Here is a 27,568-nt window from a genome sequence, read left to right as displayed (position 1 = left end):
AATTACATTCATTTTCTAAAAGTTCATTTTTTGGAAAACTGGAACGGCACACGCACACCCTAAAAACGAAGAACAAGACAGAGTATATGATTTCTGTCTCTCACTCTCTGCCATTAAACATTCAAATGATTTGGAAATGAGATATAGTCTTTTTCATGCATGGAGTGACGCAATCTTAGCTCGTTTATTCGCGCAATTAATAGTTGAGATTTATTTTCAATTATGATCGGTCACAATTAACTCTTTCGTGGAAAATTTTCATTAACATTTTGACCGTCCAAAACACTTTTGGACGGTCATAATTGACTGTTGTAAATACCTCCGTAAAGAAAATTTTCTCTTTGGAAATGAGAAAATTCATACTAGCAAATCTAAAATGTTAGACAATGTGTCACTCGTTGTAAGTCTTTGCGAAGTAGCATAAAGATGAGATGATGTTTGATATAAGGGAAATACTACAATACACTCTATTTATTTAGATATGTATCATATGCACCCTTCAAAATGTTATGAATTATAGAGAAAATGTTAGGAATCGTATTGCTAAAAAGTTACAAATTGTATAAAGGTTACGAGATACACCAAAATGTTATACATCATAATGAAAATGTTACGAATCGTACTGCCGAAAAGTAATGAATTCTAGGATAAAAGTTACGAAACACGCTCAAATATTATGAATAAACCTTAAAAGAGATGCATATAATACATCCTTTTAAGGGGTGTGTATTGTAGACTTCTCCTTCCCGTTGATTATAAATAGAAATATGTCTTTTAAATTTTAATTAATCAAGTACTTGGCAATGTTGGCATAGAATGATCATCTTAAAGCCATGTATTATTCCGAGGGTGGACGGGACGATGTGCCACATGAAAGTTTCTATCAGAGAAGACATTTTGGTTTATGGGTTTCAATAATTTTACAACTACACACACTCACAAAATACAAATTCACAAAAGAAGTGGGCCCCACACACATTGCACACATCCAATGTGTGGGGTCCACCTCCTTTATGAGTGTGTGTAATTGTTTGTGTCTGATTGTAGCATTATTTGTAACGCCCCGATTTTTCAAGGAATTTTGGACGTATTAACCCAAAAATACACTAAATTTTACAAACTATTAGGCCCCTGTTTATCCTTATACAAAAATTACAATTTCAAAATAATACAAAAATCTATGTATATTTATTTAACAAAAGTAACTCCAGAGCGACTCTAGTTTTGACACGAAATTCCAAGCAATGTTGGCCCAGACTCCGTTTCAGGGGTCCCACCTGTATCAACTGCTCCACTGTGGAATCCTGCACACTCTGGCAAATTGAACGCCGAAGCAAACGATTTGCCAGGATACAAACGTATCCTGAGTGATAATTCACTAAGTAGAAATCCTAAAACCCAATACCACAATATGCAGATCAACAATATAATAATTCATAATACACCGAAGGTACAAAATAATAACACATCGTCTTTTTCTTTACTATCCATCATCTTACATGTAATCTAAGGATTCTCTCCGCGAGATCCTTTCCTCCCACATCCACTAACTACAATCGTCTCATGGGTCCACCCTTCCTCTTGCTTGTCCTGCACCAGGGTCCTAGGTGAGCGCATCTAAGTTATGTACCGAGTATGTTCTCACTTAAGACCATAACAGGAGGATTGAGTCATCCCATGACGTATCGTACATTAGGGTCGGACATCCACTACCCCACGCTAACTATAACCGTCTCATGGGACCCATTCTCTTTCTCCAAGAGAAACTTCCCATGACGTATCATACATTAACGTCTCACTAACTATAACCGTCTCATGGGACCCATTCTCTTCCTCGAAGAGAAACTTCCCATGACGTATCATACGTTAGCGTCACAACACCGGGCCCCTCAGGTAACCCATTTCAACACAGGGCCCCATAGGTTACCCTTGCCATCACCATGGCTCAAATCACAATCCACACAATCACACTTCCAACACTTTATCAATTTCCATTTACTTAACATCGTCTACATGAGTCACTACTCGTAACCACCCAGGGAACCTATTTGTCCAATCTACAGCCACAACAAAATATCGCACGGTTCAATATTTCAACTAAAAGTACTAACAACACATAACCATGCGATAAAATTAATCCTGTCATAGAATTAATCATGCGAGTAACAAAATAATATTCAGTCAAACAATTAATTACTACACTTAAAATTAAGTCTGTTTCTCTCATTTAGAAATTTTATAAAACATTTCTACTATTTATACATTTTTCTTTAACTATCGTATTATTCATAGATTTTACAAACAAATTTTTATTGGAAAATACTTATTGCTAAATTTAGTATTTACTAACTATATTAAATATTAATATGAAATTTTTATAACAATAAAATTATGCGAGGCTATTCTAGTTAATATTTATTAAAGTTAAAGATTAACTAATATATAATCTAAAATATTTCTTGTTTACAATCTAAATAAATTTTTATTAGTAAAATATTCTTGTTTATATTTCATAAACATTTATCTACCCCAATAATTTATTAAACACGTAAACGTCCACTCAAATACAAATTAACAATGCAACATCAATAATAATTTCACAATCAAACATTTGTTAAACGATCATAAATTTTCACAGGGTATAACACTAATCATTCTAGCACAACCAGATTAAATTTTAATATAAACAGGACTAAAAATAAATTAACAATTTAACAGCAGATCATCATCTTCAATAAACTTTAAATCTAAGTAACTCCATTAAAATGCAGATAAAGGTTTTGGGTTTCCAGAAAACTACCTCAAACGCGATTCTAAGTTCGGATAAGTGTTATACGGTGTCCGTAGATCGCTGTGGTGGTTTTGAAATCTCGAGGCAGCGTCCGGCGGCACTCTGATAGGGCCCGCAGCAGCGGTATGCCCACGAAACTCACGGCATGCACACACCTACGGTCACAACTCTCTCTCTCTCTCTCTCTGTTCTAGACTCAACAATAGAATTGGGAGTGAAATAATCTACTGGTGTTCAATTTTCGGATTATGTGGGTATGTATAATGAGAGAGAATAAGATAGTAAGAAGGTGAGAGGATAAGTGTAAAAGTGGTGGAATGAGGAAGGAGAGTGATACTGATAACGATAAAAAGATAAGGGACAAGTGCCACATTTGGGGGGGGGGGGGGGGGGGTTTCAATTCTAATGTATGTGGACGCATGTATGTACAGGGTGAGAATGTATCTTGACGTTTTTATGTATAGGATGAGAGATAGAGAAGTGGAGAGTTAGTTTGAAAAGAGTTCTACTTAGGGTTTAGATAGGAAAGATAAGAGATGAATATGAATCACTGATTTCTTGTATATCTAAAGTTTAAATACATATCTTATACAATAATGCAAATAATATCAATTGCACACATAATAATATATTTTAATTATTCAATCTAATTAATTATTGAATTAGGAATTTAAAAATATAAATTTGTATTAAAAAAAATTGGGTCAAAAATCCGGGTCGTTACATTATTATTATGGTTTTCCGTATGGCTCACTGTGGGAAAGAATATGTAAGAATTTGGGTTTTGAATCCCGTACCGTACTAGCTCATACATACAGGTATTGTTCAAATTCGGTATGCTATACCTCTAATTTTATTTTGCCTCACATACCGGTCGATACCAACAAATATTAGATTACCTTTATATTTATTTTCTGCTTCCGTTGCTGGTTGGTACTGGTAAACATCGGACGATACAGACCTAATACCAGACGGTCTCGGACAAATACCTGACTATTTTTTTTTTAATAAATGTGTATATTATACTAGTAAATTCTTTTATATAGGAAAATAATACTTATAGCGATAAATCAGAAATGATACTTGGTATCTCACTAGTACCGGTACGTATTGTACCAATAGGCAAAACCGGTCCTCTACCTGATACGATATTCAGAACCTTGGACCTCCCAAACATGATTGTGCTTCAAATCAACGATTCATTCCATGAACCAATCTTTAAATTTAGAGTTGGAAATAGTTACGTAAATGGAATTCACTATCAGTCCAGACTTTGCGAATAACGGGACTGCAGTAAAAGAAGTGTGCTAGTTTCAGTGTGACAGTTGCGGAGGGGACAAAACTGGAGAAAGGTTCTGGATACGATAGGCTATGTAGGGATGATAATTTTCTCATATCCAATGGATATCCACCTGCCTCGCCCATATGGAGGCGGGGTTTATCCAAATTTTTTTCCAATAGTTGCAGGTATTGTAGAATTTAAAGAAAATCCGCTTGGGTATGGAGCGGGTATGATTTTGTAATCGATCTCCATTGTTGAAAACCCGTACCCGCCCCGTCAAGAGACAGGTTTGGTTCTTTATATAATATCCCTAATGGGAATCGGGACAGAAATAGTGAAGGACCCTCCAATTAACAATCGGGTATGAAATAGGGTCTTCCGATCCATACTTTACCCGTTGCCAACCCTAGGCGTTAACGAGCCCTTGACTGAAAGGATCCCTTCAACACTTCTCCATTCAGATGTTGGTATCTCCATTCAGATGTTGGTATGTAAATGTACAAATATTTGCTTGGGACCCGGTCCATTATACTTTTTTTGGGTAAAGAGCTTTATTGATTATTAAGCAGTAGAACATCCAACGCCACTTCTCTACAAAACCCAACTCGGGAACTCCGTGCTAAATTCTCTCTTTTATTTCCTTTCTTGAAAGGCGCTGTTCAGTTTATAAGGTTTTTCAAGCAATCAAGATTTTTTTTGGGGTAATTTCATCTTTGCCGTCAAAGTAAATTTATTGGATTATGTGAAGATAATGTTTAAAGTGTAATTAGAGTTTGGTTCAATTGGTGTATACGTTATTTTATAGTATAAAAAATGAGAATGCTATGGTAGTGTACGTACAATGGAAATTTCATGCATTTTTGCCCCCCAAAAAAGAAATATCATGCATTTTTTGGCGTACATTACGAATTTTTGGTATATGTTCCATTGTAACAGTGTACTTTAAAAGTGTATGGTACGTATAATTTTGAAGCATATGCTTTGTGAATGTTATTTTACGCATTATTGTATGCAGTAAACTTAAAAAGAGTTACACATTTTTTTTTGGCTCTAATCATGATTTTTATTATGCTAGTTACACTTTTTTTTTTGGTAAACAAAATTCTTGTTATCAACAATTTTTTTTTTGGTGTTGTACCATATGCTTATCCTATAAAAAAACAGAGTCATTTGATGCTGCGCTAAGTTAAGAGTGGGCAAAACTTATCTACTGTGAAGCAAGGGTAATGTAAACTAAGTTGTTTGTTTTTTTGTTTTACCCTATTCCAAAAGAATTACTATAACTTCAACTCATGAAGACACCTTCTCTCTCTCTCTCTCTCTCTCTCTCTCTCGATTTGACTAGTCCAAGTTAGAGTCTCTGTTTTATTCGCAGACCAAAAAGTACTAGCAATGAAGCCGAGGATCGAAAATATTTCGTTTGATCTCAATTATTCTATCAACAGTTTAGGTTAATGCTGAGTCCCCATCTCAACTTTTAGACTGGACTATTTCGTTTTCACCACGCGCTCCTCTTGGGATTCCCAAACAGGTCCTTATTAATTCTCTTTTGAAAATAGAAAATTCGATTTCGTATTCGTTGTAGTGTGATATGTTTTGTGTGATTATGCTCATTCTAGGTGGTGTTATGACGTCAGGTGAATGTAATTAATGATCAGTTCCCTGGGCCGCTGTGAATATTAATGTTCGCAACAATATGACCGAACCATTTCTAATCACATGGTATATATCTCCTGTGAAAATAAAAAGATGTTAGATGCACAGTAAATACTATAAATTAGTAGGCACCAGATGATCTGTACCGAAATACTTCAAGTAGAATTTGGGAGTAGAAACTTTGACATCATACACAGCAATTGTACATAGACGATGACTTGAGTTTTCTTTTTTTTTTCTTTTCTCATTTCTCTCTACTTCATCCTTCCTTTTTCTCCTACAGTGGAGTTTTTCTTTTCCCTTGGTGAAAGTGAAACTTTCTTCCCACCCTTTTGTTGGTTCGTAGTCAATTTCATCTGGGCTTACCACATTTAAGGGGATTTTAGTGATATGTTTCCCAAGGAAGTTGACTATTATCCTTTTATCAATGTATATATATCTGTTGTTGTTTTCCCGTTTTATTTCCATGTAAATCTGTAAACTATTATCCTTTTATCAATGTATTTCTATCGTATTTTAAAAAAAAAAGGGAAGTCAAAAACAAAATAACACTTGAGGACATGTGTCAAGTATGAATACTAGTGATCACTTTTATAAAAAGGCAAATAGCATAAAAAGTTTAAAAGGGGGGAAGAGGCGGGAGAATGATTATATAACAAGAGCAACAAATATGGTGAAAAAAACCAAAGGAATGACCAGGAAGGGCCGTGACTGGTTGGAATGATGGAGATCTTCGGAGAGGATGTGTAAAAGTCGTGTATTTTGATATTAGGTGCTTGTGTGATTGGGTGAAATTTTTAATTTTGTTTGGAAGGAGAGTAACAGCGGTATGTGGAGGGGAGGAACTAGTATAAGGTTCAGATACGGAAATTTTGTAAATATTAAGGAAGAGGGTGATAGCGTTTCTGTTAGGGGAAAATATGCGGAATTTCCCACAAGTAAATCACGAAGGAAATAGATAAATGCAGTGAACGTAAATCTGAAATGCGCAAACCACAAACCAAACAAACACAAGAAATTTTTACGTGGTTCCCCCAAAGTGTGAGGTACGTCCACGGGACCGGAGTCCGATTCCACTATCACCAAAGGTTCTTACAAATAGGTTTACAAGAAATACAAGATCTCACGAACACCCTAAGGTATATCCAACAAACTCCAAATACAAAGAGGAAAGACCTCACCAAATAGATGAACAAAAACCCTCCGATGATTGCTGGAAATGGAGAGCCACGGACTGAGAGCAAATCAGCCCCCAATGAGCACAAGAAGCTGCTGCTGTTGATTGCTTTGAAACAGAGAGTAAATTGGCTGCCCCAATTTACTTTGACCGCCAGAACACAAAACCCACACACAGTGCACTCTCTCGTTTTCTTTTTCTCCAAAAGGCTACTCACTTTTTCTGATTTCCCAAAGAGACAAAAGAACAATTTAGCTTCCAGGAGAAGCATAAAGCCATGTGCAAGTCATGTGCCACAAATGTGTAGAATGTTCCACCCAAAAATTAGCCCACACAAATTAATACTCTTTTGGGCCAAACAAATTATTATTAGGCTAACAAAATATTGGGCTTCCACTAAGAAGGGAACCCAACATTCTCCCCCTTCCCGACTTATGTGGAAGGATCGACCAAACCCGACAAAGCTCGAAATTTTTCATGTTTGTCCTTGGACAAAGATTTAGTCATCATATCCGAAGGATTATCATCCGTGTGAATTTTCTCAAGTTGCAACAACTTCATGTCAAGCGTGTCCCGTATCCAATGATATCTAACATCAATGTGCTTTGATCGAGAATGGAAAGTGGAATTCTTGCTCAAATGCATTGCACTTTGACTATCACAAAGAGAACATACCTCTCTTGATTCAAACCCAACTCTTGCAAGAACTTCTTCAACCACAACAACTCTTTGCAAGCTTCGGTAATTGTAATGAACTCCGCTTCTGTAGTCGATAGAGCGACACATTTTTGCAATCTTGATTGCCAATTGACAGCTCCCCCTGCAAAGGTCATCAAGTACTCCGAAGTGGACTTCCGAGAATCAACGTCACCCGCCATGTCGGCATCCGTGAATCCATCCAACACAGCTTTACCATTTCCAAAACACAAACAAACTCTAGAAATACCCCGGAGATACCTGAGAATCTATTTCACAGCTGCCCAATGTTCTTTGCCCGGATTTGAAAGAAACCGACTAACAACTCCAACCGCATGAGCTAAATCCGGCCTAGTACAAACCATAGCATACATCAAAGAACCAACCGCCGAAGCATAAGGAAATTTTTCCATCTCCGCCTTGTCTTTTTCACTTGTAGGACATTGTTTTGAACTAAGCTTGAAATGATTCGCAAGTGGACAACTAACGGGCTTTGCGTTACTCATGTTGAACCTCTCAAGAATCTTTTCAATGTAGCTTTCTTGAGACAACCAAATCAGCCCCTTCTTTCGATCACGAGTAATTTTCATGCCCAAAATTTGCTTTGCCAGTCCCAAATTTTTCATAGTGAAGGATTTACTCAATTCCAACTTCAACTCGTTGATCTTCGTAGAATCTTGTCCCACAATTAACATATCATCGACATAGAGCAAGAGAATAATAAAGTTCCCATCCGGAAACTTTTTCACAAACACGCAATGATCCGAAGTGGTTCTTGAATACCCATGCTCCATCATAAAGGAATCAAATTTCTTGTACCATTGCCTCGGTGCTTGTTTCAAGCCATACAAGCTTTTCTTCAACTTACAAATAAAATTTTCCTTCCCTTTTTCTTTGAAGCCTTCGGGTTGCTCCATATAAATCTCCTCCTCTAAATCACCGAGAAGGAATGCGGTTTTCACATCAAGTTGTTCGACCTCAAGATTCAAGCTTGCGGCCATACCAAGAACAACACGAATGGATGACATTTTCACAACGGGAGAAAAAATTTCATCAAAATCAATACCCTTTTTTTGCCCAAACCCTTTTACCACGAGGCATGCCTTGTACCTCAAATTTTTCCCATCATGCTTCAATCGGTAAACCCATTTGTTTTTCAAAGCTTTCTTACCCTTAGGTAATTTCACCAAATCGTAAGTGCGGTTGTCAAGCAAAGACTTCATTTCCTCTTGCATAGCCTTAGCCCACTCATCTTTCTTGTCATGCTCCACGGCTTCTTGGTAGCTCTCGGGCTCCCCCTGTTCCGTTACCGTCATAAATTCATCAGGAGAGTACTTTCTTGATGGTTGCTTGTCTCTAACGGATCTCCTCAACTCAGGTTGCGGTGGTGGCTCTTGAATTGATTGCTTCCCCTCATTTTCCAACTCAACTTCATTCGGAACATCAACATTTTCACCAACTTCAAGAGGTGGCTGCACATCCCCCTCATTTTCGTCATGTACCGAAGGTGAAGGAATTGGCTCCAAGTCAACGAGATCACTAGCAATTTCCTCCGGTTGATCATCCTTGTCAAAGTCTTTAATTGTTTGATCTTCAAGAAAGACAATATCTTTACTCCGAACGATTTTCTTGTCAACCGGATCCCACAATCTATAACCAAATTCTTCATGCCCATAGCCAAGAAAAATGCATTGTCTTGCCTTGTCATCAAGCTTGGACCTTTCATTTTTCGGAATGTGAACAAATGCCCGACAACCAAAGACCCTCAAGTGATCATAAGTGACATCCTTGCCCGACCAAAATTTTTTCGGAACATCGCCATTCAAAGGAACTGAAGGAGACAAATTAATCAAATCAACTGCCGTCCTCATTGCCTCCGCCCAAAAAGACCTTGGCAATTTTGCATGTGAAAGCATGCATCGCATCCTTTCCACCATAGTGCGGTTCATCCTCTCGGCGACTCCATTTTGTTGAGGAGTTTTCTTGACGGTCTTTTGGTGTTTAATGCCTTGGCTACGACAATATTCATCAAACGGCCCAAGATATTCACCACCGTTGTCGGAACGAACACATTTCAACTTCTTCCCGGTCTCTCTTTCAACCTTAGCCTGAAAATCTTTAAACACATCTAAAACTTGATCTTTAGTTTTTAACGGATAAGCCCATAATTTTCTCGAATTATCATCAATAAAGGTAACAAAATAAAGTGCACTACTATGAGATCTAACTTTCAAAGGACCACAAATATCCGAATGAATCAAGTCCAATACATTAGGTTTTCTAGTAAAAGACTTGAAACGAAATGCAACTCTATTTTGTTTACCGGCCAAGCAATGAACACAAGTTTTAAGAGGGGTACCTTTCATACCGGGTAAGAGCTCCTTCTTGGCAAGAACGTGCATCCCCTTTTCACTCATATGCCCAAGCCTCTTGTGCCACAATTCGGTAGAAGAGCCATCGTCAAGTGAATTTACAAACCCCTTGCTAATTTTTCCTTTCATCATGTAAAGTGAGCAAGTCTTGTTCCCTTTAGCCACCACAAGAGAACCCTTTGTGAGCTTCCATTTTCCATTACCAAAATGGTTGTTGTAGCCTTCATCGTCTAGCTTTCCGGTGGAGATCAAATTGAGACGAATATCCGGTACATGCCTCACATCTTTAAGCACCAACTTGCATCCAATACTTGTTTCCAAGCAAATATTACCCATGCCAACAATTTTTGACAAACCTTCATTTCCCATACGAACACACCCAAAATCTCCTTCATTGTAGGAAGTGAAGAAATCGGCTCTTGAAGTGACATGGAATGAAGCACCGGAATCAATCACCCAACTAGTATCTTGGCTAACCAAATTGACACAACTCTCATCACATACAACCACAAGTTCACCATCGGAAGAGACCGCCGTTGTGTTTTCTTGCTTCTTATCACCATGCTTCGCACGATTTTCCTCCTTGAATTTGAGCTTTAGACATTCCCGCTTCATGTGGCCTTTCTTTTTACAATAATGGCACTCTTTATCTTGCTTTGACGGTGATCTCCCCCTCGAACTCCCCCTCGAACTCCCACGGCTTTGATCACGATTGTGGGGAGTGTTGCTTCTACCTCGAGATCTCCCTCTTGGGTTAACAACAAGTGCCTCCGAATGAGAAGAACCGGTGGATTTCCTTCTCGTCTCTTCATTCAACAAACTACTAGTAACTTAGCTCATGGAAACAACTCCATCCGGCGCCGAGTTACTAACCGTCACGACCAAAGTTTTCCAAGTCTCGGGTAGAGAACTAAGAAGCATCAAAGCCTGCAACTCATCATCAAACACAATCTTCATAGAAGCAAGTTGATTAACAATGCTATTCATTTCATTCAAATGTTCCGCAATAGCCTTGCCCTCTTTATATTTCAAATTCACCAAATTTTTGAACAAGAATGCTTTGTTAGTGGCCGATTTTCTATCATAGAGACTTTCCAATTTCTTCCACAAATCATAAGCCGAAGTTTCGGTGGAGACATGATGAAAAACACTATCGTCAATCCATTGACGAATAAGCCCAACAGCTTTTCGATTCAGAATGGTCCAATCCTCACGTTTCATATCGATGGGTTTAGCCGTATCACCCTCTATAGGCCCATGTAAGTCTCTACAATACAAGAGGTCTTCCATTTTAATTTTCCAAGTCACCCAATTAGTTCCATTGAAACTAATCATTCTACTCACATTTCCTTCCATGATTTACACCAAAATAATAAACCCTAGCCAACCGTCGGCTCTGATACCAGTTGTTGGGAAAAATATGTGGAATTTCCCACAAGTAAATCACGAAGGAAATAGAATAAATGCAGTGAACGTAAATCTGAAATGCGCAAACCACAAACCAAACGAACACAAGGAATTTTTACGTGGTCCCCCCAAAGTGTGAGGTACGTCCACGGGACCGGAGTCCGATTCCACTATCACCAAAGGTTCTTACAAATAGGTTTACAAGAGATACAAGATCTCACGAACACTCTAAGGTGTATCCAACAAACTCCAAATACAAAGAGGAAAGACCTCACCAAATAGATGAACAAAAACCCTCCAATGATTGCTGGAAATGGAGAGCCACGGACTGAGAACAAATCAGCAACCAATGAGCACAAGAACCTGCTGCTGTTGATTGCTTTGAAACAGAGAGTAAATTGGCTGCCCCAATTTACTTTGACCACCAGAACACAAAACCCACACATGTGCACAGTGCACTCTCTCGTTTTCTTTTTCTCCAAAAGGCTACTCACTTTTTCTGATTTCCCAAAGAGACAAAAGAACAATTTAGCTTCCAGGAGAAGCATAAAGCCATGTGCAAGTCATGTGCCACAAATGTGTAGAATGTTCCACCAAAAAATTAGCCCACACAAATTAATACTCTTTTGGGCCAAACAAATTATTATTGGGCTAACAAAATATTGGGCTTCCACTAAGAAGGGAACCCAACAGTTTCATTAATCGTTTGTTGTTTATTGAGTTGGTGAGGTAAAACACCCTATTTTGTTATGTTTTGGTCATGGCGCTTGAGGATTCGGGTCGTTACAGCTCCTATATTTGAACTTGTTTTTGTGTAGTATGTGTTATTTGAGCTTGTAATGTGCACGTACTCGAATCTAGATGATTGATAGTTTTGGTTCATTTTTTTTTATGTGATGAAATCGACGGGCCATGCTACGAGTATAAAAAAGAAAAGAAAAAAAGACGGGCAACATTTGAAGTACATGATATGAGATTTACATTGTTTTCTTGTGTGTATTTCTTTTCTAGAATCTTATAATCTATGTTTTTCTAGGCGGGATTTAGAAGTTGGAGCAGCTAGGCCAAATTCACAGGGCTCCTTCCGTTACGGCAGTATCCCCATCAACCGTACACTGGTTCTTAGCAACAGCGTGGGGTTATTTAACAACACAATTCAGTTTACAGTCAACCAAGTCTCATTTTCATACCCTGATACACCCTTGAAGTTATCAGATTATTTCCAACTTAGTAATGTATTTAAGCTTGAATTCTGTGTGGCCCGTGATCCTCGATCTCTTCCTCCGCTGGTGGCTTGGTGATCGAGTCTTCTTCTAGCCTGCACAGTGAGCGCACGACTAAAGACCAGGCCGGGGGTTGTCCCGGCAAGGCCCTCCGGCGTGAGGATGAGTAAAGTGCAAAGAGAGTAGGCAGAAGATTACTAGAATGAGTATGTAGTAGCGTGTGTACCTCTCTAGGGTTTCCACTGCTAGGTATTTATAGAGCTCCTTCACTTGCTCTCCAAGCACCAGCACGTGCCTTGCGCGGGTTAGACAGTGTCATCATGACGTCACCAAATAGATCTGGTAACCGTTTTTAGGGCTGAGCTGGCACACCCATGTGCGCTCATAATCATCTTCTGTTATAACCGCTTTTACACGTGGAAAGACATGCACATCAACGGCTAGCCATGGTCGGCAGTGGCCTTGCTCTGCGGGTGGCCGAACACGCCTTTGCCGATCGGGCACATGATTGACAGGGGAGGACAGTCACAAGTGACCCGTCGTGGAAGGTGGCCGAACACGATTCTTGCCGATCCTGACTTACAACCGTCAGGAGAATAATTGTTGCACAAGGATCCGACGACAGATGTGGCCGAACACGGATCAGTCTTCCGCCGAGCCTGGTCCGGTGTGGAACGGCGATTAACAGCAGGGACGGCAGCCGAGCTTAAAGACCGGGCTTGCCACAGATTTTATTTGGCTCGTTCTATAGCGAACTCTTATGTTCGGCCTTCTACAATAGCCCCTCAATCTCTGCCGACGCCGAACGCAAGGTAGAGATTGGAATCGAGTCCTGGCCGAACCTACCGAATGCCTTGTCATGTCATTAATGTCAAAAGAGGGATTTTGCCGAGCATGACCCATTTTTCTTTTTGAAATGATCTCGGCCGTTGGAGGAGAACACAAGTAGAAGGATGCCAGATGTCGCTTAATGACTGAGTACGGCTGATGGGGGGACGGCTGGCAAGCTCTGCAGGCTGTCCTTTCTTCGCCACGTGTCACGTGTTGCATGGCTAGAGGTTCGGTGATGTAATGATGGGCGGGAGTTTCAAACGTCAAACCCTAGCTCTATATAAACGATGAAGCGAGGAGAAAGAAGGGTCTCGTCTTTTCTCTCTCTAGACCTCCATTGTCAAAACTCTTTCCATCGACTGTTCATCTTCCATCCTTGATTTTCAACGATTTCATCACCAGATCTCACCACGAATCCCAGGTATGAACTCGCTTTCTGCTTCTCTTCCATTTTCTTGCAGTTTCTCGAATCTTTTGTCCTCCTTTCTGGGCTTTCTGGGGTTTTTTCGTTTTTAGCGAACAGTGCAAGACTTGGAGATGAACAAACTGTTCATCTTCATCTTCAACCTGTTCTTCCAAGCACAGATCACTACGATGTTTGTGTTTAGCCGACATTGGAATTTGCCGAGCCTAACCAAGACACTGATAGGCCGAGCCCCACTTGAAGGCCGAGCCCCACTATGAGTCTTAGTATCTCCCGAGCTTGAACCTTGAGAGCGAAAATAGGGTGGGCCATTAAGTTTGCCGAGCATAGAGATCCTTGCCTTCTGGCCGACGACGAGGTTTCTCATTGTTTTCTTCTCGTTTTTGTTAAGTCTGGCTCACCCAATCATCGTTTTCTCTTCCGACTCTGAAAGCTCGGGGGACGACTCTGGGAACTCGATTATCCGAGAGTACTTGGCCAGGCACAGACGCCGACGTCAGTCTTCTTCAATTGCTTCAAACATGTCGGATACTGATGATTCCAACGCCGAGCGTGATTTCGAGTACGGCGGATTTAACACCGAACCAGAGATCACCTTTTCATCTTCTACTAATTCTGACGCCGAACACGAGCTAGGGCCTGAGGCCGAGTCTAGGTTCAATCCCCCGGCCGAGGCCACTACGTCGTCATATCCTAAACAGAGTGATACCGTGTCCGAGGATAGGGAGATTGCTGATCTTTATGAAAGAGGTCAAGTCTGTCCTTACGCTCACTACTTTAGCGGACAACCCCACGAATACGCAGATTTCTGCTGAACGTATAACATCGCCGATGATGTTGTTATCAGTCAGGTAGCTAGTAACCGTATTAGAGATAAGGTGGAACATCGTCCCGAGCACATAACGGTTCCCCTTATGGCTATATGTGAAGCTGGCCTCAGGTTCCCTCTTCACCCGTTTTTGAGGGAGTTGCTTGCTAAGTTCGGGCTTGTACCCCACTATTTCGCCATCAACAGCTTTAGGATAGTGATGGCTGTAATCAAATTGAAAGAACTCCACAACCTTGAGTTCAACGTAGCCGACGTCTTTCACACGTACATCATGTCCAGGCACGGCAAGACCGACCGTAGGTACTTATCGACGCGTGGTGGCAAGGAGCCACTGATAGACGGGCTTCCCGACAGCGATAAATGGGCTAATTTCTATGTTGAAGTTAGTGGTAATTATGAGTTTGGCGATCAAGTGGCACGGCTATTCTCGGTGCCGAAGATAAAAGATTTTCGAGGTTATTTACTTTTCTTCATCTCGCCAGTCACATATTTTCTTTGGAAACAGCCCCTGACAATTATCTACCTATTAACTTTTCACAGATCACCGGTCGATCACAAAGCGACAACAGGATTTGGCCGACGAAAGGAATGTAGAGACGTTGAAGGCCCAGATTTGCCGTGACACGCCAACGTTATTAGGTTACGGCCCTTCATATAGGGGGAAGTTGAAGAGAAGGGAGAAAGGAGCAGGGCCGAGCAAGGAGGTTGGAGGAAAGAAGAAGTTTGATAAACCGAGCGCGAAGGCCAAAGCTCCAAGGGTTAAATTTCCAACTTTGAAGAAGTTGGCGGAGTTCTGGTTTCAGGAAAGCCAACCGTCTTATCTTCCAGGTCTGAATATTCCTCCCCTGCAAACTCTTATTCCTGCATTCGCCGAAGATATGGGCAAGAGAAACGTCATACGAATGAACCTGAGAGACGGGGTCTTGGCTCGGCAAAAGGATGCTGCTGCTGCCGAGCCCGCTTCAAAGAAGCAAAAAACTGTTCAAACAGTCTCGAATAGGCCGCCGATGCCGACTCTAAGAGAGAAGGATCAGACTGAGTCTTCTACCGCAGGAGGGTCGAAGGCAGACGACAGATCTGGGGGCTCGGGTGGCCGAGCAATAGTGCAGGAGTTCGCGCCCTCGTATGCTACGTCCAAGGGGCGGGTTATTTCTGTGAATGATAGTGTTAAGCTGGAGCCCGGTTTAGCCCCTACCATGCTCCAAGGTCTTGCTTTGCCGAGCGATATGGCAAAGGTTCCAGATGAGCTCTTGCCGAGTCTGGTCCATGCCAGTGCCTATGTTGTTCAGGTAAATAACCGAGCCCATCTTCTTTCCTTGTTTCTCCCATTTTTGAGGATATTTTGTGAGTTTTGTGTTCCTGGTGTTATGCAGGCCGGTCAAGCTATTCTTCGTGCTTCTCAGAAAGCCGAGCTCTTGACGGCTGAGCGGGGTCGTTTTTATGACGATCTGAAGGTCGAGCGTGAGAAGTCCCGAAGTTATAAAGGGAGCCTAAAAATGACGAAGGCTCAAATTGCCGAGCTGGAGAAGGAGAAGGAGGAGATGGCTGACAAACTTAAGAAGGCCGAGCGTGAGCTTGGTCAAGTCTCTAGGCGGGAAAAGAGAAAGATGAAGGAGGTCGATGAGAAGGCGTATCAAGCTGGGTATGACCGGGCTGGTCTCGAGTACGTGAGGGAGGCTAGGTCGATGGTAAATGACGAAGTCAAGGCGAGAGTCCCGATCGCGTATCGAGCGGGGTATAAGGCTGGTGTGAAGGCTGTCGGCGAAGCAATGAAGATCGAGCCTGATTTGTCCATTATTCCAGCGGCAGTGGTTCCCAAGCTCGAACTTCCTTATACTGCCGAGGAGTGTGAGCCTCTTTCTCCTGAGGAGTTCCCAGATAGTGACGACGAAGTTGAAGACTTTACAAAGGCCAATGCTGAAGGTCTAGATGGCTCTGGTGGGGAGAAGGTGGCTGAGGACACCCAGGAGCGGCCTAAGGAAATGGAAAAGGCTGCAGAGACTACTGCCGAGGCTGATGCTGCAATGACTGAGGACGTTTCTCAAGCTTGACTTTTCGTTTTTATCTTTCAAAACTTTTGGACTGGACGGATCCTAGTTTGGATTTTGCCGTTCCAGATGTAATGAATATTGTCTTTGAACGTTTCGCCGAGCTTGAATGTGATGTCTTTTTGCAATGCCTCCTTGAATTTGTCATACTTGCTTGTTTTTGAGATTTGTTTGAGATCATGGTTATTCGTAGCTCCTTCTATGGTTTTGGGTCGGCTGAGTTAAGTTGACATGTAGCTAAGTAGAGACTGCATCATTTTGGTGTTTGCCGAGCTTTGAACGATGCATTGACAACAGAGCCGAGCCTGGTCAGTATTAGATGTGTTGATGTGAAATTTTGCTGAGCCTTGTTTAATGTAGTAGTAATTGTCCTGTAGGCCCCACTTTGGTTTGGGTTCGGCCTAGTGGTAAGAACGTTTGTCCAATTGTTGAAGTTGATAGCTGTAGGTATTGCCGAGCTTGAACCAAAGTTGAGAAAAATAGGATAAAATAGAATAAAGAGAACTTGCCGAGCGTGTGTTGGTTTCGGCTAGTTTGCTAGTATAGTTGATACTGAGATTGTTCGCCAAAGTTGTGGAGGGCACAAAACCGTAGTTTGAGGCTTGCTCGGTAAATTTGTCTGGTCTTAGTCTGTAAGTAAAGTATTTAATGTTTGTGGGTGGTTTGCTCACGAAAACGTGAGTGTAACCGGGCTGTAGCCAACCATAGCGTCTTGCTAAGCCAAACCCGAGCCCAAATTCCAGCCATATTGTGTGTTTCTGGGCTCGGTGGACCTGATGTCCGTTTTTGCTTCTTTTGGGCAGCAATAGTGGCCGAAGCGGAGGCATTAGAGCCGTTTGTGGGTGTGACCGAGGTCATCGTTTGTGTTTGGCCAAGTAGCCGAGGTAGAATATAAATTCAATGTAAATTATTTTGAACTGTAAATGACTGCCAGATAAAATTTCTTTTGATTCCTCAAATTTTGAAGTACAGGAGAAAATGTAAAACATGGGCCGAAGCCAACAAAGAATAAATGGATAAACAGTGGCCGAACATGAGGCACACTGTTGGAATTCTGGCTACATGTATGCCTTCTTGAGGTTCTGTGCATTCCATGGGTTACTGAGAACTTTCCCATTCATGTCCTCCAGTACATAGGCACCTTCACTAGCGATCTTGACAATGCGAAAGGGACCCTCCCAGTTGGGTTTGAACTTCTGCTTCTTGCTAGCTTGCACCACCTTTCGCCAAACCAAGTCGTCTGGCTTGAAGGTCTTGGTTCGAACACTTCTGTTGTAGCCTCTTGCAACTTCTTGTTGGTATTTGGCGAGCTTTAGCTGAGCGTCGTCGCGTTTTTCTTCTGCCAAAATCAATTCTTGTTCCACTGCCTCTTCATTAGTCTTTGGATCAAAATTCTCAGTCCTCAGAGTGGGGAACTTGGACTCCAGTGGGATTACTGCCTCCATGCCGAATGCCATTGAAAAGGGGGTTTGGCCGGTTGAGCACCGGGGTGTAGAACGGTAAGCCCAGAGGACACGTGGTAATTCTTCAGCCCATTTTCCTCTCTTGGAGTTCAGTCGTCGCTTGATCCCAGCGCAGACGGTCTTGTTTGTAGCCTCGGCTTGTCCGTTCCCTTGGGGGTATGCTGGTGTGGAGTTGAAAAAGCGTAGCCCAAATTCTTCACAGAGGCTGGTCAAGTCTTTACCAACAAATTGGCTTCCATTGTCTGATACGATGGCGTATGGAACTCCGAATCTTGTAACAATGTTTCGCTAGACAAATCTGCGAACGTCAGCTTCTGTGATTGTCACAAAGGGTTCGGCCTCTACCCATTTGGAGAAGTAGTCTGTTGCTATGATCAAGAACTTTAATCCTCCTAGAGCTGTTGGTAGTTTTCCAACAATGTCGAGCCCCCATTGTGCAAAGGGCCAAGGGCTGGTAATAGGAGAGAGATTCTGGGCGGGTTGCTTTGGTATGGGGGAAAAAAGCTGGCACGGTCGGCATTTGCGGACAACTTCTTCGCAGTCTTTCTTCATGTTCTTCCAAAAGTAGCCTTGGCTCATGGCACATTGACAAAGGGAGCGGCCGCCAGAATGGCAGCCGCAGCTGCCTGAATGAAGTTCTGTCAGGATTTCGGGCACTTGGGTGGGGTGGACAACGAAGAGATACGGTCCGGAGATGGATTTCCTGTATAAGTGGCCGCTTTCAGAAAGCCAGTAGTAAGCGGCCTTGTTCCTCACACGGTAAGCCTCCTTCTTGTCTGTGGGCAGGGTGTCGTGCTTTAGAAACGCAACGATTTCATCCATCCAGCTTGGACCGAGTTCAATGTTGAGTACCTCTGGAGTGGGTTCAAAGGACGGACGGCCAATGCTGCCGAAGTTGATGGTTCTGAATTCTGAGGCTGTGGATGCCGATGCGAGGCCAGCAAGTGCATCCGCGTGTGCGTTGTGCTCTCGGTTGATCTGTTCGATGCTGAAATTGTGAAACTTAGAGATGAGCTCAGTTGTCGTGGCTTGGTATTTCGACATTCGAGGGTCCCGAGCTTCATAGTCACCGAGTACTTGATTGACGATGAGTTGGGAGTCGCAGTAGACAACAAGGTTGGTGACTTCCATTGCGATGGCTGAGCGTATGCCGGCAAGGAGGGCTTCATATTCAGCTTCGTTGTTTGTGGCGGGGAAGTCGATGCTGATAGCACTTTCGTTTATTGTGCCACAGGGGGAGACTAGGACGACCCCAGCCCCTGCTCCGTTGCTGTTTACTGCTCCGTCGACATGCAGACGCCAAATGTCGCCTTGGAAAAGGTGCCAAGGTGCTGGTGATAATTGATGCTCGGCGACGGTTTGTGTTGGTATGGGTGTGTTGAGGAGTTCAGTGTCTGCTGGTGTAAGCTCAGCAATGAAATCTGCAAGAACCTGTCCTTTGATTGCCGTTCGTGGTTCGAAACGGATATCAAAGTTTGCTAGCTCAACTGCCCACTTGGAAACCCTGTTAGACAGATCCGCCTTTCGAAAGAGAGCTTTGAGGGGGTGTTCTGTTAGGACGACGATTGAGTGTGATTGGAAGTAGGGCAGGAGCTTCCTCGCCGCTGAGACGAGAGCAAGGGCTAACTTTTCAAGCGGTAGGTAACGAGTTTGAGCTGGAAGAAGTGTCTTGCTTGTGAAATAGATGGGTTTGTCATCGGCGCCTTCCCGCCGTACAAGTGCAGAACTGGTTGCGTGGGCGGACACGGCGAGATAGAGATAAAGAGTTTCGAACTCTTTAGGTTTTACCAACAGCGGGGCCGATTTCAAGTAGTCTTTTAGTTCGGCAAAGGCTGAGTCACAGTCCGGGGTCCATTCAAAGCTGCGTCGGCTTTTGCCCTTTAGGGCGTGGAAGAATGCGTGGCATTTGTCTGAGGATTTGCTGATGAATCGGTTGAGAGCCGCTGCCATCCCAGTGAGCCTTTGAACTTCCTTGATCGTTCTGGGTGGGCACAAATTTTGAACAGCTTTGATTTGGTTGGGATCGGCCTCGATACCTCTTCGAGTGACCAGGTGTCCGAGAAATTTCCCAGCGCTTACCCCGAACGCACACTTCTCAGGATTTAGCAGTAGCTTGTGTAGCTTGAGGATGTCAAAAACTTCGGCCAAGTCTCGCAGGTGGTTGGATTCCTTCTTGCTTTTGATGACTAGGTCGTCAATGTAAGCCTCCATAGTGTGGCCGATTTGTTCTTCCAACATCTTGAATATTGCTCTGTTGAATGTTGCCCCGGAATTCTTGAGTCCAAAGGGCATGACGCGGTAGCAAAAGATTCCATATGGCGTGATGAAAGCAGTTTTCTCCATGTCGTCAGGGTCCATGGCAATTTGGTGGTAGCCACGGTAGGCGTCCAGAAAGCTGAGCCGAGCATGGCCTGCCATTGCGTCCACAAGTTGATCGATCTTCGGCAGTGGGAACCAATCCTTTGGACAAGCGTCATTGAGATTGGTATAATCCACGCAAACTCGCCATTTGCCGTTTTTCTTTTTAACGACCACAGTGTTGGACAGCCATGTTGGGTATTGTACTTCTTGGATGGCGTTGGCCTCCAGTAGACGCTTGACTTCTTCAACGACGGCGTCGGCGTGTTCGGCTGCAGATCGCCGTGCCTTCTGGATGACAGGTTTAGCGTCCCTTTTGATGTTGAGGGAGTGACTGATGAATTTCGGGTCGACCCCCGGCATTTCGTTGGGAGTCCAAGCAAAGACTTCGATATTTTTCTTAAGGTATTGAAACATTTCTTCGCGGTCAGCCTCGCTGATGGAAGAGCTGATGAGGAAGAATCGGGAGCCATCCTCGTTGATCGGCATCTGGACGAGGTCTTCCTCTACTTTGTCTTCTGCTTTTTGGCCGACGTCGTCGGTCACTGCCATGTCGGGGACTTCAACCCATTGTACTTGTTTTGCTTTGGCAGAGTTGTGGACGGCAGAGACATAGCACTTTTTGGAGGCCACTTGGTCGCCCCGCAAATCTTCCTGTCTTCCTGTGGAGCCGATGAAGCGGACGACCTGGTGGTAGGTAGAAGCAATGGCTTGCATTCCATGGAGCCAGGTTCGGCCAAGGATGGCGTTGTATGGGCTTGGTGCGTTGACGACGATGAATTCGACGGTCAGAGTTTTTGAGCCAACGACGACTGGGAGGAAGATTCGGCCAAGCGGCCAGACGGGTGCACCGTTGAAGCCGATGAGGGGTACGTCGGTAGGTTTGTAGGGCTAACTCAGGTAGATCCAATTTTTTGAAAAGGTCGTAATACATGACCTCTGCTAAACTTCCTTGATCGACGAGAATGCGTTTGACGTCATGTACTCCAATTTGGACAGTTACGACGAGAGCGTCGGAGTGTGGTGTTTGCACAAGTTCAAGATCGCGCTCGGTAAAAGTAATCGTCCATTTGGGCAACTCTTCTGTTCGTGGACGTTTGGATCCAGGTCCTACTGCGAGTACCTGCCTGGAAGTTGATGCGCGACTGAGGTCGGCCTGAAGAGTTGATTCGAATTCCTTTGATACTGGGCCGTGGATAACGTGTATCAGTGGGCGCTGTTCATTGGGGTTGGGATTTGTCTGCCGGTCGGGAGTTTTTGATCGGTCAATGTATTGATCAAGATGACCTTGGGCTACCAAACGTTCCAACAGCGTCTTGTACGGAGCACATGCCGTTGTGTAGTGGCTAAGCTCATTGTGATACGAGCACTTCTTCCTCGAATTCTGATCAGCTTGGCCGTTGTCTGTGCCGAGCTTGCCTGTCGGCCACTCGAACCATGGTTGCCTCATTATCTCTTTCAGAAAAGACCAAATTGGTTCCTTGAAGTGGGTGGTTTCGGCCACGTAGTCGTGCTCCTTTGGCTGGCGCTTTTTCACTTCCTTGATGTTGTTGACGTGTTTCTTTGGCTGGGATTGTTGAGTTGCGATTGGTGTCTGCAGCTGAGGGGCTGTCGTCGGTTGGCAGGCTGTTGAATTGGGGATCCCTTGAGCGGCTCGGTCTGCGTAGAACTCTTCAAGGGCACAAAATCGTTCTACGACACGCATCAATTCTCCCATGTCGTGCGGAGGTCGAATAGCTAGTTCGTCGAGTATTTTACTCCCAGATTCCAACCCATTTTTGAAGGTACGGGCGGCCCAGTACTCATCGATTCCGGGAATTTCATTGAAAAGTTGCCAGTAACGCTCTGCGTAGTGCCTGAGCGTTTCATTTGGGAGCTTCCTCATCTGGGTCAAGGACTCAGGCTCCTTCGCTGTTCTGTTACTTGTGATAAAGCGGGTGTTGAAGGCGCGTTCGAGGTCAGCCAGGTTCCGTATGGATCCAGCTGGCAATTTGTTGAACCACTGGAGTCCAAGAGAGCCAAGGCTGGATGGGAATGCTTTGCATTTGATTTCATCCTTCGTAGTGCACAGCTCGATGGTTTGGCGAAAGTGAATGAGGTGAGTGTAAGCTTCGCAGCTGCTTGGGTCAAACTTTGTGAATTTTGGTAGGTGGAAATTTGGTTCGGCGATGGTGTGGATGATGTGGGAGGTGAAGGGTGAGATACCAAGGTCCTTTAGTTGCCGTTCAAATCCAGGACGTGGTGGTTTGCCTAGCTCGTCCGTGCGTGGCCTCTTTGGGTGCTTCTCTCTTTCTGATGTTTTCTCGCGTACTCGGCTGCGAAGCTTGTCCCGCAGGTCCGTTGTTTCCCTACGGGGGTGGTCGACGGACTTCTCTTTGTTGCAATAGGTTCTGTTCCCATTCTCCGCCCCTTCGATCCGTAAGCCTTTGCCATTCCGCCGAACATCGTTCTCATTATCCAAGTTTTCTGGTGGTATCCCCCCGAGGCGTTCAGAGACGTGGCGCCTGGTTTCGACGGAGTCTCGGCTTCGGCGTGAGGCCATTGTGCGAGAGAACTCCGCGCGACCAGTCGAGTACGTGCTCGTGAATGATTCGGTGTCCCTTGTGCGGGTTCGCTCGTGGTGGGATCTCGAGTGGTGTGTACCAGATGTTGTAGGTCGTTTGTAGAGGATGATTTCTCTGGCGTCCCCTTTTTTTGGCGTAAACCCAAGGCGGTCTTTGACGGAGACGCGGTGGCCCGCCTCGTTGGGGTGGTCTCGGGGCGGCGGAGGAGGAGGAGGAGGAGGAGAATTTCTTTGCTTCCGTCGTCCGCCTCCGGTAGATCTGGAGGCGGCTGGGGTTGCGTCCTGCATATGTTGCTTCATCTGGGCCACTTCTGCTCTTAGCGCTGCAGGTTCGTTGTCCCTTTCGTCGTCTCGTCGTTGCAGAAGGTGGATGTAGGCCGTTGTTATGTCGTCTGCGGCCGGAGAAAGCCCAAAATCTGGGGGGAGTGAGATGGACATGTGCCTTTCTGAAAACAGTGGGAGGATTGCATTTCCACTGGTGTCTTTGGCCCCTGAAACGGAAACGTTTGTGGATCTCCGCCCATCGCTGTTTGAGTTTTTGATCGTCTTTTTAAGAGGAAGGTGGTTTGGAAAAGAGTTTGAGCCGTTTGGATCAGAGGCTGAGAAGGTTTCACGTCGGGTTCACCAATTGTGTGGCCCGTGATCCTCGATCTCTTCCTCCGCTGGTGGCTTGGTGATTGAGTCTTCTTCTAGCCTGCACAGTGAGCGCACGACTAAAGACCAGGCCAGGGGTTGTCCCGGCAAGGCCCTCCGGCGTGAGGATGAGTAAAGTGCAAAGAGAGTAGGCCAAAGATTACTAGAATGAGTATGTAGTAGCGTGTGTACCTCTCTAGGGTTTCCACTGCTAGGTATTTATAGAGCTCCTTCACTTGCTCTCCAAGCACCAGCACGTGCCTTGCGCGGGTTAGGCAGTGTCATCATGACGTCACCAAATAGATCTGTAACCGTTTTTAGGGCTGAGCTGGCACACCCATGTGCGCTCATAATCATCTTCTGTTATAACCGCTTTTACACGTGGAAAGACATGCACATCAACGGCTAGCCGTGGTCGGCAGTGGCCTTGCTCTGCGGGTGGCCGAACACGCCTTTGCCGATCGGGCACATGATTGACAGGGGAGGACAGTCACAAGTGACCCGTCGTGGAAGGTGGCCGAACACGATTCTTGCCGATCCTGACTTACAACCGTCAGGAGAATAATTGTTGCACAAGGATCCGACGACAGCTGTGGCCGAACACGGATCAGTCTTTCGCCGAGCCTGGTCCGGTGTGGAACGGCGATTAACAGCAGGGACGGCAGCCGAGCTCAAAGACCGGGCTTGCCACAGATTTTATTTGGCTCGTTCTATAGCGAACTCTTATGTTCGGCCTTCTACAAATTCTTTCCAAGCACACCGTATTATTGCTGCCTTGAACGGGACATTTCGGTAATTGATGCGATATACAGTGAGTATGTTCAAGTGATTTTTCAGAACAATATGCGGTTTATCCAAACATGGCATGCTGATGGGTACAATTTCTTTGTTGTGGGTAAGTTTTCTGTTCTTTGTATTTCGCTCTTGAGTGTATTTTGACCCCCACTTTTTTTGATTACGACTTCTAATGGAAAATGGCTCAATCCAAATTTCAGAATGGGACTTGGGATGTCGGATAAGAGCAAGACGATAACGTATAACATGGTCGATGCCATTTCTCGCTCCACGGTCCAGGTGAGCACGATTATTTTATGCAAATCAAATGTTATTGCACGTTTTTGTACAGAATGATGTGATGACTTGTGCGTAGGCCCGTCATAAATTGATTTAATCTAATCCCATTAGGTGAATCCTACTTTGCTTACATAAGTCTGATTGAAAAAATCCAAACATATATGGTCTGGTTATTGAAGAGTCGGTTTTGGATGTGTCCGATGCACTCCATACATACACCCGGCCCACTTCTTCGTATTGTTACCTCTCATATGCCAGTGGCGCATTCTTGAGAAATAGAAAGGTGAAAGGATCGAACATCCATCTAAATTAGATTTAGATTAGAGTTACACTTAGATTTTAGGTTTAGATTGTGAATGTTGTTATCGGTTCGAACTTTGATCACCACATACCTGTTACAAGCCATATTTATGGTAACACCACGTTTAAAAATATCATTGTCACTTTATTATGCATTCATTTTTGCATAACTTTTAGACTTTCTCAAGTTTCAATAGAAAAAGCTGTTGCATAACAAATGATAGACTAATATTCACATATTTGGGTTGTGGTTCATTGATCAGGTATATCCATTGTCATGGACCGCGTTACTAATAAAGTTGGACAATAAAGGAATGTGGAATTAGAGATCACAGAATACAGAGAGTAAATATCTTGGACAAGAGCTCTACATTAGAGTTAAGGGTGTCGGCCAAAATAAGCATATCTCCAATAGATGAAGTTCCAATTCCTGAAAATCTTATTAGATGTGGAAGGGCAATTTTGGCATAGTCCCCCTCCCCAACTGTAACGTCCCGATTTTCGGACACGTTAATTAAATCATTTTCACTTGATTTAATATTTCCAAAAATATTTTGAAGATCTTAAATCTCGAAAATAGAGTTTAGCAGCGGAAGTCTAAAGATTTGAATTATAAGGATAACATAATATGAGTTTTACAAAGGTATGGAGTTAATGATTACATCTCTTGGAATTGAAAGTACGGTATTAAAAGTAGATTAGAATGACTTCTAATGGTTTCTCCATGGTTTGACAAACTCCCCTTCCTGGTCCGGGAGGTCTTCGGTGACGTACGGCTCCTCCAATTGGTTGCACTGCTCCTTCTTGGAACCTAGTGTTTATAAACGCCGTGAGTCGAAACTCAGAAGATAAAACCCTTACCTACTAATCCCTTACTTTACAGCTAGCAGATAATTCAATAGTTGCAATACAAGAATCGAAGAATATACCACATAATCCTTTTTCTTAATATCCATTACCTTATGTGAACTCTACGATCTTCTCCTCAAGATCGATCCTCTCCAATCACTAACTATGACCGTGTCATGAGCCAATCCCCCCTTGCCTGCCCTGCATGCAGGGCTCTAAAAGGATATATTTCATTTATAGCCATAACAAGGGCACGATACCCTCTTTTGGAACTGCCCATGGCATACCATCAGTTAAGATTGCCGAAATTATTGAAATAATTTGGTCCCTGTAACCATTATTTAACACAGGATTGGACCCCTGTTCGCATCCATCCTCCTACAAGACTGGGCCCCTGTTCGCACCCATCCTCCAACAAGACTGGGCCTCTGTTTGCACCCATCTTACTACAAGACTATAACTTTTCAATTCATCCATTATCTAACATCAGCTAAATGAATACTAACGTTCACCAACCTAGTGCTCTTAAGTCCAATCAATCAAACATATATAGCATGGTCGAAACTTTAAAGTTAATACACGGTAGGAAAAACATGAACATAAATCATATTCTAACATTTCAAAGTTGGTACAATGCATGTAAAAACAGTAACTCAATCATACAATGGTGTTCATGCATCAATTCAATTAATAACGTAGTAGGAAAGCCTATTCTGACATTTAAAGTAACACGTACCGTGTGAATAATACATGTTCATGCAATTAAATCATTCGTACTATGATAGGGTTGCATGGTCACTAGTTAAATATCAATAAATTAATGTTCGGGGGTCAAAACGGTTCATAAAACTATGCCCAGGGCCCTCCGAAACCCGTTCAGAGGTTCGAAAACAGAAAATACCAAGTGTACTGATCTGGCCGCAAGGTTGAGTTCTGGACGCAAGGTTAAAGTTTGTGGCCGCAATGTTTGACTGGTCCAGCCGCAAGGTCAACTGGGTCATAGTTAGCGGCCGCAATGTTAGGGGTCCGGCCGCAACCTGCGTTCGATTTTTCTGCAGAATTTTTCGCGTCTTCGAGTTGATGCATGGGGCCTTCTAGGGACCATGGGTAAGGTCCAAAACACTTAAATATACATAGGACAACGTAGTTTAAGGGTTTTACTGCCTTAGTTTTGGTTGTACGAGCTCGAAATGCAAACTGAGCGTTTTCGAAACTTTGGAGAAGACGACTGGAACGGGGACCGTTGGGGCTGCCTCCTTATGACTTGTTGCTGGGTTTAGGACCCTTGAGGATGGTATTTAACTTTGGAACGTCGAACTGAGCCGTAGCACGTCGTTATGATCGAAACCCACTTCCTTTCTCTCTCTAGACCTCCATGGCCGAAAACCAAGCTTTCTCTCTCCTTCTTCCTTCTTTTTTGAATCCCAGAGGTGGTGGTGAAGTGGTGTGATATTGGAGGGGGACAAGTGGTGTGAGGTGGTGGTGGTTGCAGTGGGTGGCAGGAGGTAGGGGACAAGTGGTGTGAGGTGGTGGTGGTTGCTTGGTGGCCAAGGATGGGGGAAAGAGAGAGAATCGGGAGAGAGAGAGAGAGA

General features: G+C 43.6%; 1 protein-coding gene across 1 annotated transcript in view; it reads right to left on the bottom strand.

Moving 5' to 3' along the window:
• The window catches only part of LOC131327127 (reticulon-like protein B11), a 104,290-nt gene extending 76,722 nt beyond the window's left edge, over positions 1-27,568 (bottom strand). The window contains exon 1 of the mRNA XM_058360138.1: positions 27,550-27,568. The gene's annotated coding sequence lies outside the window, so the exon portion shown is untranslated. The remainder of the gene's footprint in view (positions 1-27,549) is intronic.

The sequence above is a fragment of the Rhododendron vialii genome, chromosome 5a (assembly GCF_030253575.1).
Source record: "Rhododendron vialii isolate Sample 1 chromosome 5a, ASM3025357v1".
In the NCBI taxonomy this organism is placed as follows: domain Eukaryota; kingdom Viridiplantae; phylum Streptophyta; class Magnoliopsida; order Ericales; family Ericaceae; genus Rhododendron; species Rhododendron vialii.
The sequence above is the reverse complement of the archived record's forward strand: the minus strand, read 5'-3'. Positions and strand labels throughout refer to the sequence as shown.